Source organism: Alnus glutinosa, chromosome 5 (genome assembly GCF_958979055.1).
Source record: "Alnus glutinosa chromosome 5, dhAlnGlut1.1, whole genome shotgun sequence".
Lineage (NCBI taxonomy): Eukaryota > Viridiplantae > Streptophyta > Magnoliopsida > Fagales > Betulaceae > Alnus > Alnus glutinosa.
The window spans coordinates 14,561,140-14,573,517 of record NC_084890.1 but is presented as its reverse complement, the minus strand read 5'-3'; positions in this window follow the sequence as shown (position 1 = coordinate 14,573,517).

Sequence of the window (12,378 nt, the reverse complement as noted above, 5' to 3'; positions counted from 1 at the left end):
ATTAATAGACTACATTATTTAAATAAGATGAAACTAATATTATATTTTAAATGATTATATTTATATAATTGGAATAAAAATGGGTTTAAGTTAATGTGATGCAATTACGAGATTAAATACTGATAATTTTCGCTAGTGTGTTAAATAATTAGTTAAAAGGGGTAAACTATAGTTTGATTATTTAAGCAGATATTAATTAACAAAAGATATAATTAAAATGAGGTGGGGGTAATGCAGTAATTTATAAAATATAGGGCTTTAAAATAAAAGGAGAATCTTATCCACTGCCACATGTCTGACTATGGTTGGCTTAGGGGGGATATCTTGTCCCTTAGCCTTACAAAAAAAAAAAAAAATGGCAAAGCCGATTCGATTAACACCTCCTCTTCTCTCACGCCCCCCCCCCCCCCCCCCCCCCCTAGTTTCTTTCCCCTTTTCTTTTCTTTTCTTTTCTTCTCCCCTTTTGTCTCCCACACCCTCATTTGCCTCCCTTTCTTCTGTCATGCATACAGCCCCCTCCCCCTGTCATCTTCTCATCTCGTCTCACACACCACAACAAATTGAGAGAGAGACGACACAGAGACTAAGAGAGGGACCAAGATGTAGAGACGTAGAGAGATCGAGGCACAAAGGAGAGAGAGAACAGATCGAGAGTTACCCAACGTGAGATACAAGGCTGAGAGAGTGAGAGATGATGTGCAACCCAGAGTGGACTAGGCTTTCGCGTGGTTGGTGGTGCTTCCACCCTAGTCTGGCCGGTGGTCTATTATGGGCCAAATCATGGTTAATATATTTAATTAGTAGTTGTAGAATTAATATGTTTAGTAGTTGTAAGTTATGTAATTGGGGTTAATTGTTTATGGGCAATTATTGTTGGTGGGCAGTTGTCTTAGGGGAAGTTAAGTGTTGGCAAGTCTCAACCGTAGAAGTTATCCTATGTTGTGGGTAGTTGGTAGTTATTCCCAGCATTCTTGTGAGTAGTCATTTGAATCATTTGTATTTAAATTCAGCATCATCAATAGAATGGGTATCCAGAGTATTTAAATCATTTGTATTTGAATCATCTGTTATAGTCGTGTGCTAGAGGAGGACTTGGCCCCTTGAAGTGCCAAATTGTTACTTTTATTGTCATTTTACTATCAATCGAACCACCGAATATCCAAGCCCATAACAAGTGGTATCAGAGCATCAATTTTGCAACAATGACGAAAGGTATACGAATTTCTAATTTAGTAGAAGCAATGGTTACGCTCAGAGAAGACAATGCCATTGATAACCCTGTTAGTGCTCTCATCAATCTTAAACAAACATCAACATTCGATAAGTACCAATCACAGTTCGAGGTACTATCCATCAGAATCCTTAAAAGTTCGACTAATGAGTTTTGACTGCGTATGTTCATCGGTGGTCTTAAGAAGGAGGTAAGAATTATTGTTGCCATTGAGTCACATGCACAAAGAAATGATAGAAGTTGAGAGCCAAGAATTTATGATTATCTCAGTTAGATTAACCCGAGTTAATTTGTAGATGTTTTACAAAACTTACTAATTACGTTTTTACCACAGATATTTCTCACCTCGAGTCTTTACCATTTTAATCTAACTCATTAAGATTATAATCTAAGTCCGTTTTGAGTCTAGTTCGTTTCATCGTTAATATTATTACCTTAATAATATTATGCTAATAATAAATATTATAATATACTAAATATATATAATACTTCAGATAATACTATACACGGTAAATATTACATAGTAATATTATATCAATTAGTTAACTGAATATTTCAGTCTGTCCATTCAATCATCTAGTAATATTATTAGAGTCTAATAAGAATATTCTTTATTTATACAATCATAGTTTATAAAATAATAAGACTAAGGAATATTTATTTTCATAAATATTTATGTAACCTTATTAATTTATCGGGGATTTATATTATGTCTGAAGACACATAACTTTTATCAATTTACTGGACGTGAATGTTGTTTCCCACAGTATTAAGCCGCTTGAACGTCGAGTCTTGTGGATCGAGCGTCAACTCTAGACTTGTCTATTTTATTCAGTCTTAAATCCTAATTTAAGACATTCTATTTTATGACTTAAAATCTGGGGCGCTATAATTACGACTGGTTTGAATATGATGATTTATGTGGTTTCTTGCTTAGATGTACATGTATGCTTGTGTCTCCCCAAAAGTCACGGAGTGAATGTATATGAGTATAACTGAGACATATGATGTACATACATGTATGGAATAGATGGGTTTATAGTCCTGAAGAGCTTGAATATAAGGATGAGTTGTTCTTACACATTTTTGCCAGTGAACGAACGTTCGATCATTTTTGTTGAACATTTGGTGTACTGTTTTATCCAACGGTTTTAAGTCAGGTCGAACGTTCGGTGGTCATTAGTCGAAAGTTTGGTGTACCTTCATACACAAAGTTGATGCCTGAACAATGTCATATGTCAGGTCGTCAAACGTTCGTTAACTGAGGATTCAAACTTTCTGTGTACAGTGATATCGAACATTTGATAATAGAGAGAAAATATAAAAAAAAAAAAAAAAAAAAAAAAAAAAAAAAAAAACACCCCTTATTAACACTAATTAAGGCTTAATCGTAACTAATGTTCAGGGTATTACACCAGCTATTACGAAACATACTCTAATATTAAACATAAGATAACAAGAGTTCTAATACTTGTGCATAAAAACTCTAATAACAACCTAGGTATGCTAATCTTATCATTAAAATCTTAATTATCCATTTTTGGTCAAAGTCGAACATTTGGTATTAGGGTCGAGCGTTTTATCAGCAAGGGTTGAACATTCGGTCAAATACAACAAACGTTTGAGGGGTACCAGAATGCACGAAAACCTCAAAGATACTACTCAGACCATTTTCTATCCTAACCAAAGCTTAAAATAGCTTTATAAAAACATGGTAAATCATATCAACATGAGAGTTTATGAGAGTAAGTTCCCAACTTTTAGAAAACTATTTCCTTTTTTAAGAGAGACAAATCATGAATTTATCATGGTATGTTTAAGACTTATGAAATGCATGGTAAATCTCATGAACAGAACACCGACAACATGAAAAATGAATTTAAGGTTTAAAGTTTACCTTAATGAAGATGAGACAACACCAAATCACATATTTCTCTCTCTAGGATCTCTCTCTCAAGAAATTGGGTGGCTGGGATGCATGGGGTATTTTGTAAAGTCTAAAAGACGTGGGATGGCATTAATAGGTATGGGTTTGGAGTGGATAAAGCTAGATGATGTGGATAGTAAGTTAAAATTGCTTTTCAAGAAGGGTCGAACGTTAGGTGTATTGTTGCACCAACGATCCTTGGGTTTTCTTGAACAATCAAGGGTCCGCTTTGAACATTCCAAAGATACTTCGAACATTCGGTCAAGGATAAAAAAAATTTATTTGTTTTCATTTTTTAGGAAACATTATTTTACAACACTTAGTTGGATAAATTTAGCAATACGAGTATATTTTTATAAAATGGGATTTATAATAGTTCATTATTTGTTATTTTTATTTTATTATTTTGGGTATTACAAATAGTATTTAAGCATTCCCATATGTTTTAGCATGGTTAATGTTTCCATAAGATCATCATAACATCATTTCCCAAATTGAGTTTGAATATCTCTAACAAAGTTATCCTAAGTAGAAAAACCTTTAGTAGTACGTAATTCTTAAAACAATACCAAAGCCTTACCTTCCATGTGAAAGGCATAAATTATGAATCTTTGTAGATCTGATGCATTATAGTATTCAAAGAATTGTGTTGCTCTATAACACCATCCTCCCAGGTCTTCTGTAATGCCAAGTGGAATTAACTAATTGGTAGTTAACTTCATGGTTCATTTCCCAGTCTTATTCTAGAAGAACAAGACCACAGAGATCTCATCCTCCCTGAAGAAAGTCTGCAACTGAAGACTTTTACTTAAAAGAATAAAGATAGCATTCTAAAATCCTCAATCATCACAAGAATAACTAGAGTAAAATAAAACATCATCATAATAATAACAACTGAAGCTCCCAAAGTACAGTTAAAAGACCAGTCATCAAAATAGTATAGATCTAGAACCAAAAGTCTAAGAGTCACCAACATCAAGAGTCAAAGCCTAAACTTAAGGAGATACAACATGAAGATGATATCTATCATATCACGGTGGTTGGCGGGATTCACAAGGTCATCATCACATCTGTGCCAGCCAAGTGGGATCTAACTCCTAAAAAATGATATGAGCACTATTTCTAGCAGGATCAAATGCTGCTCCAAACCCGTCATCACAAAAACTATCTATAAAACAATACATGTTTCATTGGTGGAAAGCTACAAGTGTAAATTCACGAATTAGTGAGTAATATATAATACGCATGATACACAAGTTATCATTTTGTGAACTCAGTTTAAGTTGAAATCACATGCAAAATAGTATTCTTTCATTGTGAAAGACGATGATGTATGCAATATAGATAATCTATATATGATTATAACAATAGTCTTGTTATAGTGCAATTCTATATGATTTTCTCAGGATATTAATCCCTTCCCATCACGGTTGGCACTATCCCAAGGGACCTGTAGTACAACACAGATGCCCTAAATATGTACGCATACCGTCATATACTAGCAACCCGACCGAGTCCGACCTCAGGTGGCCTACGTTACTAGCAAAGCCGTAACCGTGACCCCCATTCAAGCATGGTGCGCCAATCACCAAACAACCATTGGATCCAAGGCTGATCATAACACTTAATGAACTTTTGACCATAAAGAATAACCCGTATAATAGTAAACCCATGACCGTTTTTTCATATGAGATGGTATACCATGTCATACGATGCAATTTAGTCTTCACCGTATTTTACATGGATGCTTTCATTATTCCGTCATTTCATTATCTTGCCATTAATCACACATTTTCACAAAAATAGAATTCACAGTAATAAATATGACATTTCATATGAGTTGTAAACATGCATGTTTTGATACACAAAATATTTGTGTTATGCAGAAAATAATAATAACAAGCATCCATGTGATTTTTCCTCACTTGTATCGCAAGGCTCCAAAAAATCTCCTTGATGCTCCACAACCTCGAAATCTGAGAAAAACCTAAAATCAGTCTTAAGCTTGAGATAAAATTGTAACGCCCCGCCTTTTACAAAAATGCATAAGTAATTATATCTAAATAATTACGTGACATTGCCACATTAGAGGTACATTATTGTCATGGAAAATACGTGTATCTTTTTTTTTTTTTAAAAGAAAAGACTGGGATAATTCCTATATAATACAACAGAGCTTTAACTAAAATACCTCTGAATAGATAGATATAAAAGGGTGTTTCCACATATTAATTAAATGTAAAGCGATAATATATGCACCATATGCGGCGCTGATAATATACAACTATTGTCTTAAAAAAATTAATACAAACCATAGTGTAATAAATATTACATACCAAAGGAAATGTCTAATGATAAGTCATGACGAAGATATAAAAAGAGATGGACTAAGCAAGGTAGTCCATTACATAAAAGAGGCAGTAGTTAGCCTCATCCACACTCATCAAGATTAGCATATGGATCCTAGTACTCTTGGTATTCCTCCTCCTCAGCCCTTGCATAATCATTTATAAGATTGTGGATAATACCACAATCCCATATACACATAAGCAAGTCAACTATTTTCAATAACAGGATGCAAACTGATTTATTTAGAAAGGCATAATGCAATGATATTGTGACAATTTTATGCATGTCTTATTTATTTTCTGCTTTCACTTCTCTCGTTATAGAGCCTACGGTCCGGTTAATGTGTTGCCTTGGAGCCTATGGTCCATCAACTATAAAGCTTATTTGTTTGTTGCTGAAAACCTTTGGTCCAGACGACTGAAAGCATACGGTCTCAGTCGTGTTCTTATTATGTCTTTCACGAGAGCCTAAGGTCCCACTGGTAGCCGTTGCCCCCTGCTACTAACCAGTTTTGTTATTAATCAGTTCATTAGTCATAATAGTAAAATATGCAAAGTTTCTTTCACACGCATATAATTAAATAAACCTGTAAACATGATATTATAGAAATCAGCATCACTCTTAGTAAGTAATTTATACTTACCATTTTCTGCTTCAAAGAAAGATTCACAGAAATGATGAATGCACAGTTATATACAATAATAAATAAAATGCTAAGAGGATGATGTTATTATTATTACCCTTAACTCTTCCACTGATTTATTATAGTCCTTAATGCTATTTTAAGTATTAAGTCAGCGTATAAACTAGGTAAGCATTTTTTCCATATAATTAATTATCACTAATTTATTTAAGAGAAGATTATATATTTATATTATTTATAATATAAATTGGGCATTATAATGACTATATATATATATATATATATATATATATATATATATATATATATATATATATATATATATATATATATATCAATATCCCACTTATATATTGTTATTATCAAATTACATAGACATTATAACTACTACTATAATTGTTTACTTTGTACAAAATAGGTATAATGATTCCATTTACATCAATAATATTTTTAAACATAAACGGACAACACAACAACACAAATATCAATATTTCATATTTCAAATTGGACAGAATAATGACATTATTACATCAAATGGCTAATAGTATTTGAAAATATTTGGGCAACGTAACGACGCATGTGTGTGTGTGTGTAAACAGGCTCTGTATACAAAAGAAAAGAACTTGAATAAGAAGGGTAGGAAGTTACGAGGACTTACAGAGAAAAGAGTTTCCTCTTCTATGGCTACTGTCAAGAGACTCAAGAGAGAGCAAGAGTTCCACTATGTTTTTGAAGGATCATAATGTGAGTTTGAGAGAGTTTTTTGAGATGGGTTCACCTTCCTTCTCTATTGGTTGATCCGAAAATAAAAGTAGCAGTGGGAGTCTCTCTCCTCTGTTTCACGGATGTGCACAAAAGAAGAAATGGAGTGTTTCTTTTATTGATTAAATGTTCTGTTTGAGAAGAAAGGGTGCTTCTCTATATGCTGGAAAATGAAAAAGGAAGGTTGCATATCTTGAGAAAAGAAAGGTTGTAGAATTTTGATGTTTCCCTATTGCAAGAGTACGGAGAACACTCTATTTATAGAATCATCGACTGTGACATCCCGCATCACCTGGGAATGGAGATGTGCTTATATGCATAAACACTCCCTTCTTGACACAACCCGTTTTAAAGCCGTGATGGCCATGAACCTATTAGAACTTCGTAATTAAGCGTGCTTCTGCGAGAGTAGTACAAAGATGGGTGACATCTTGGGAAGTCTGGTTCGGGGGAGCCAAAAATGAACAATATTGTGTCATTAGGGTGGGTCGTTACAAATGGTATCAGAGCCATTGCCTAGCCTGAGATGGAGGGAGCGTGCACAAGCCCATAAGGGTTGCCAGTGGGCACCTGATGGGACGTCAAGAATGGGGTGATCCCATAAGAGTTACCAACGGGGACGCGCGGTCCCAAGATGGGGTAATTGTGACGCTCCACATCACCTGGGAATGGGGATGTGCTTATATGTATAAACGCACCCTTCTTGACACAGCTTGTTTCAAAGTCGTGATGGCTATGAACCTATTAGAACTCTGGAGTTAAGCTTGCTTTTATGAGAGTAGTACCAGGATGGGCAACCTCCTGGGAAGTATGGTTCAGGGGAGCCAAAAGCGGACAATATTGTGTCGTTGGGGTGGGTCGTTACATCGATATCAGATGCAAGCCAGGTATTTTAAGACCAAAGGCTGGGGTTGAAATAGGTGTGCTATGTGCTGCCCAAGAATGAACAAAAGTCTCCATCGAAGCTTCTAAAGTATATCTCTAATCTCTAAGTAATTGGGCGTTAAACTTCTATTTAGGGGAAAACTATGTTTCTAACTTGATTTCCCATTTAATTAGTTGGGTCTGGTCTATTTGGAAGTCTAAAACAGAATACCCATAGACAGGGTTCATGCATGGGAAGTGTTTCGGTTAAATAAGAAAAACATGTGTTACGTGCAAGTTCAGTCTCTGTAATTTCTGCGTCGATCGATAGCCATATCTTGGGCGATCGATCAATAGGTAGATTGATCGTTGCTCAACGATGGTCGATCGTCACTACAGTCGATCGTAGTGTTTCGTGGGTTGATCGACATGGAGATTGATCGTACGTCGATTGAGCGTATATATATATATATATACCTGATAAACTACTTTCTTATATATATATATAGATTTTCCCAGGTGTTATAAAAACCGGTGTAAAATCCTAAACAGCTCAAATTAGGCTTTCTATCCGTCTGACGATCGTCCGTCCAGGGAATGGCGAAGGTTCGTCTCTTCGTCCAGAAGCTATAAAACTAGTTCTAAGCAAGTTTTAGGGTCTTAACATGATCTCTAACAGAATCCTAACCTCAATAATATCTCAATATAGTACTAAGCACATAAAATATACTAATCAAACATTAAATAAAAAACTAAGCAAATATGCAAAACTAACTAGATATATTACCAAAACAGTAAACTAGGCTACAAAACTAGCTAATCAGTGCATGAACAACATAAAAAAAACAAGTTAGTTTAAGAAGGTTACCTCTCTTGAAGATGAAAGACCAAGAGAGTTCCTTCTCTCTTTCCAAAATTCTTCCAAAACACTCTCTCACTCTCACTCTCACTCAAGGGTTTAATGACTTTAATGGGCGGAAATGAGATGAAGAGGGCAAGAGTACGGGTATTTCTAGGTAAAGAGGTCGAAGTGGATAAGAATCAATTGATCTAGCTTTTGGCGAACGTTTGCCAAACGTATTGCGAACGTTCGTGAAAAACCTAAGGTTAGACAATCATTCGGCGTACGATCACGATCGTTCGTGGTACGGTTTGACACACAAGTTGAGGGCGTGTAATGTACTTTCTGACACATAATACAATATGTCAACGATCGTTTGTGAGGGAAAAAGAATGAAGGTTCCTAGTGGAAAATGCAAACGTTCTAGTGGAACCGCAAACATTCTTGGTTCGGTCAACTCAAAAAGTCAAAAGATCCAAATTTCATAGTTATGACATAATTATCTTTGATAATTATTTAGGGCAGTACTTCACCATCAAATAATGGAAATTCCAAGCAAAGGCTTCTTGTGTGGAATGCCTCGCCTAAGTTGTGGCCTTCTTGATAGGAATGTCCCACTCTATTTATGTTATTACCGTAGGTTACATTCTGATCTTGAGGACCTTTGTGCTTGTTGTTTGCAGCCCACAGTTCTTGTGTTTGTCTCATCATTACAACTTGATTTTTCTTCATACTTTCTTCTTGTTGTTCAACAGTTCTTCCTCATTTTTCTTTATGTTTTCCTGCACAATGCCATCTCCAGTTGCATCTCTGTTAGGCCATGTTGTAGTTCACGTACTTGATCAACTTGTGTGTTTTTTGCCATTGTTGACCTGGTTTTCATCCAATTAAACTGAGGGCTTTGATACCACTTGAAACAATTCAATAAACTATTATATAATTTGTGGTGCAAATGGATTATTTCAGAAGGAAAATGAGATGAAAATATATGAAAGATTCTTATTGATATGGTAGGCAATTAGAGGAGTCTAGACCTCCAAAGTTCAACACAAACATTCTACAAAATTCAATACGACTCTCTTCTATGTTGGGCCTACCTTTACAAGCTTAATCTGTTAAACAACCTAATAAGCGTTCAATATAAAGCTAACAAACCAATTCAGTTACAACAACCCAACTATTTATTCAACTAAAAGCCCATACAACTTTATACATAAAACGCCTGCCATCTTCTAGAATGTTTTAATGCCTCAAGCTATATTTCAGCTCTGCTAATCTTGCCAAATGTCGCTCCTTCATTCTTTAACTTATCTTCTTCTACGCACAAGATGGATTCTTCTCCTACCCTCAGAGCTTGTGACAAAACTTTCCGAGGAAATGACCTAATTAGAGTCCTTTATAGCATCGTTTTTAAAAGCAATGGAAAATAGGGAATTAGGAAAAGAGATATGTTTTGAATCGATTGTTTTTCTTGACACCATTCTCTTGACAGCTGCAAGATCTGGAGCAGGTTGCTATTTTTTTTAAACTTTCTATAAATTTTGGTGAAATAATCTACTTTTTTTAAAAAATTTTAACTATCACTTTTTAAAAGATTCCTACATCAAACTCTCTAAATATTTCTCTATTTTAAACAAATATTATTTTTTATTGATTTTGAGAACAACCACTTTGACAACTTTAACTACTATGAAAATTGCTCCAAAGACCCATTTGTCTGCAGACCCATTTTTCTGCAGACCCATTTTTCTCAGCTAGAGACTATTTTTTTACAGACCCATTTTTTAAGCAGTAAAATACTTTGTAACTGCAAACCCATTAATGGTGAACTTACTGAAAATTAATGAAGACATTGCAGACGTTGATGAACTTAATGGTGAACTATAAGTTGTCTACAAATGTTGCAAAGTTAGCTCAACAACTATGTGTCTTGAGCTGAGCCAGAGTTATCGCATGACTCAGGATTTCTTTAATGCCCATAAGTTGAGTTACCGCATGGCTCAATATTTCTTTAATGCCCATAATTTTTCTACAGCAACTGAACTACTCAGTCTACTCCCAACCGTCAAACTTAATTATGAAGATAGCTGTTGATCCCAAACTTAAGGTGACAAGGTGCAACAATGTCGTTGTATTAATGACTATGAAAGTGACCGGTGCAACAAACATATATTAAACTTAATGAATTCAACTACTCCCAACATAAAATTAAATAACTCTCATTTTTAAACTAAAAGAACAAAGGTAGCCTGCCCTGCTCCTTTGTTAAACTACCCGTAGTGTTGGCTTTGATTCCAACACTTTTCTCTAGTCTTCAACTTATATCTTGTTTGTTATAGAATTCTTAAAAATTCCATGAACAACTCAAGTTCACCTTCAATTATTTCATAAGCAGAAACTCACATTCCTTTTCAATTTTGGTTTTCTCGTTATGGATTGTTCTTTTTTTTACAAAATGCTTCTTACAGAGTTAGACTCTAATGAAGAGTTGGAGATAATTGTAAATCTTGCTATGGAAGAAGAAATATCAACATCACATGGCCGTTCTAAAAAACATCACACATTCATCTGACATGATCGCTTGCAAGCTACGGAAGATTTTTTTCGTGACTATTTTGTTGAACCACCATTATATCCTAACAAATTTTTTTGAAGGAGATTTTGAATGAGTCATCATTTTTTTTTGCCGTATTCAATATGCGGTTGAAGCCCACGATCCGTATTTTGTCCAAAGAAGAGATGCTTCCAAAAGGCTCAGTTTTACTTCCCTTCAGAAGATTACCGCCGCACTTAGGATGCTTGCATATGGTGTTACAGCTAACTTTATGGACGAATACTTGAAAATTGGAGAAACCACTGTATCAGAGAGTCTTAAAAGGTTTGTTCAAGAGATAATTTCATTTTTTTTCTAAAGAATACTCCAACTATGAAGACATCGCTAGATTGCTAGCAGAAGGCAAACAACGTGGATTTTCAGGCATGTTAGGGAGCATTGATTGCATGCACTGGATATGGAAAAATTGCCCAGCTTCGTGGCTAGGTATGTATTATGGTCATTTTCACGAACCAACTATTATTTTGGAAGCAGTGGCTTCATATGATCTTTGGATATGGCATGCTTTTTTTTTTGGTTTACCTGGGTCTCAAAATGATATAAACGTGTTGGAATGTAACTTATATTTTCTAACATTGCTCAAGGGCGTACTCCTCCTATTAACTGCACCGTTATTGGTCATAACTATAATATGGGATACTACCTCACTGATGGCGTATATCCACAGTGGGCGACATTTGTGAAAACAATTTCATCTTCACATGGAAATAAGAGAAAACACTTTGTAAAATTCCAAGAGTCGCAAGGAAAGATGTGGAGATGGCGTTTGGAGTACTTTAAGCACAATTTGCTATAGTACATAGATCTGCACAATATTGGAAACTTGAAACGCTCAAAGACGTTATGATGGCATGTGTAATTCTACATAACATGATTGTCGAAAATGAACAGACTAATAATGGTGAAGAAGACCTTGAATATGAACAACTCAATGAACGACTTGAACCAGTGACACTCGGGGATACAAATGACTTTAGTGAATTCCTTCGACGCCATCATTCCATTAGAAACAAGAAAACTCATTCTTAACTCCAGTTGGACCTCATCTAGCACTTATGGCAACTACATAGCGAGGCATAGGAACTACCGATTAGTCATGAATATTTTATACTACTTATTAATATTAGCATGTGATGTTTTTTTTTTT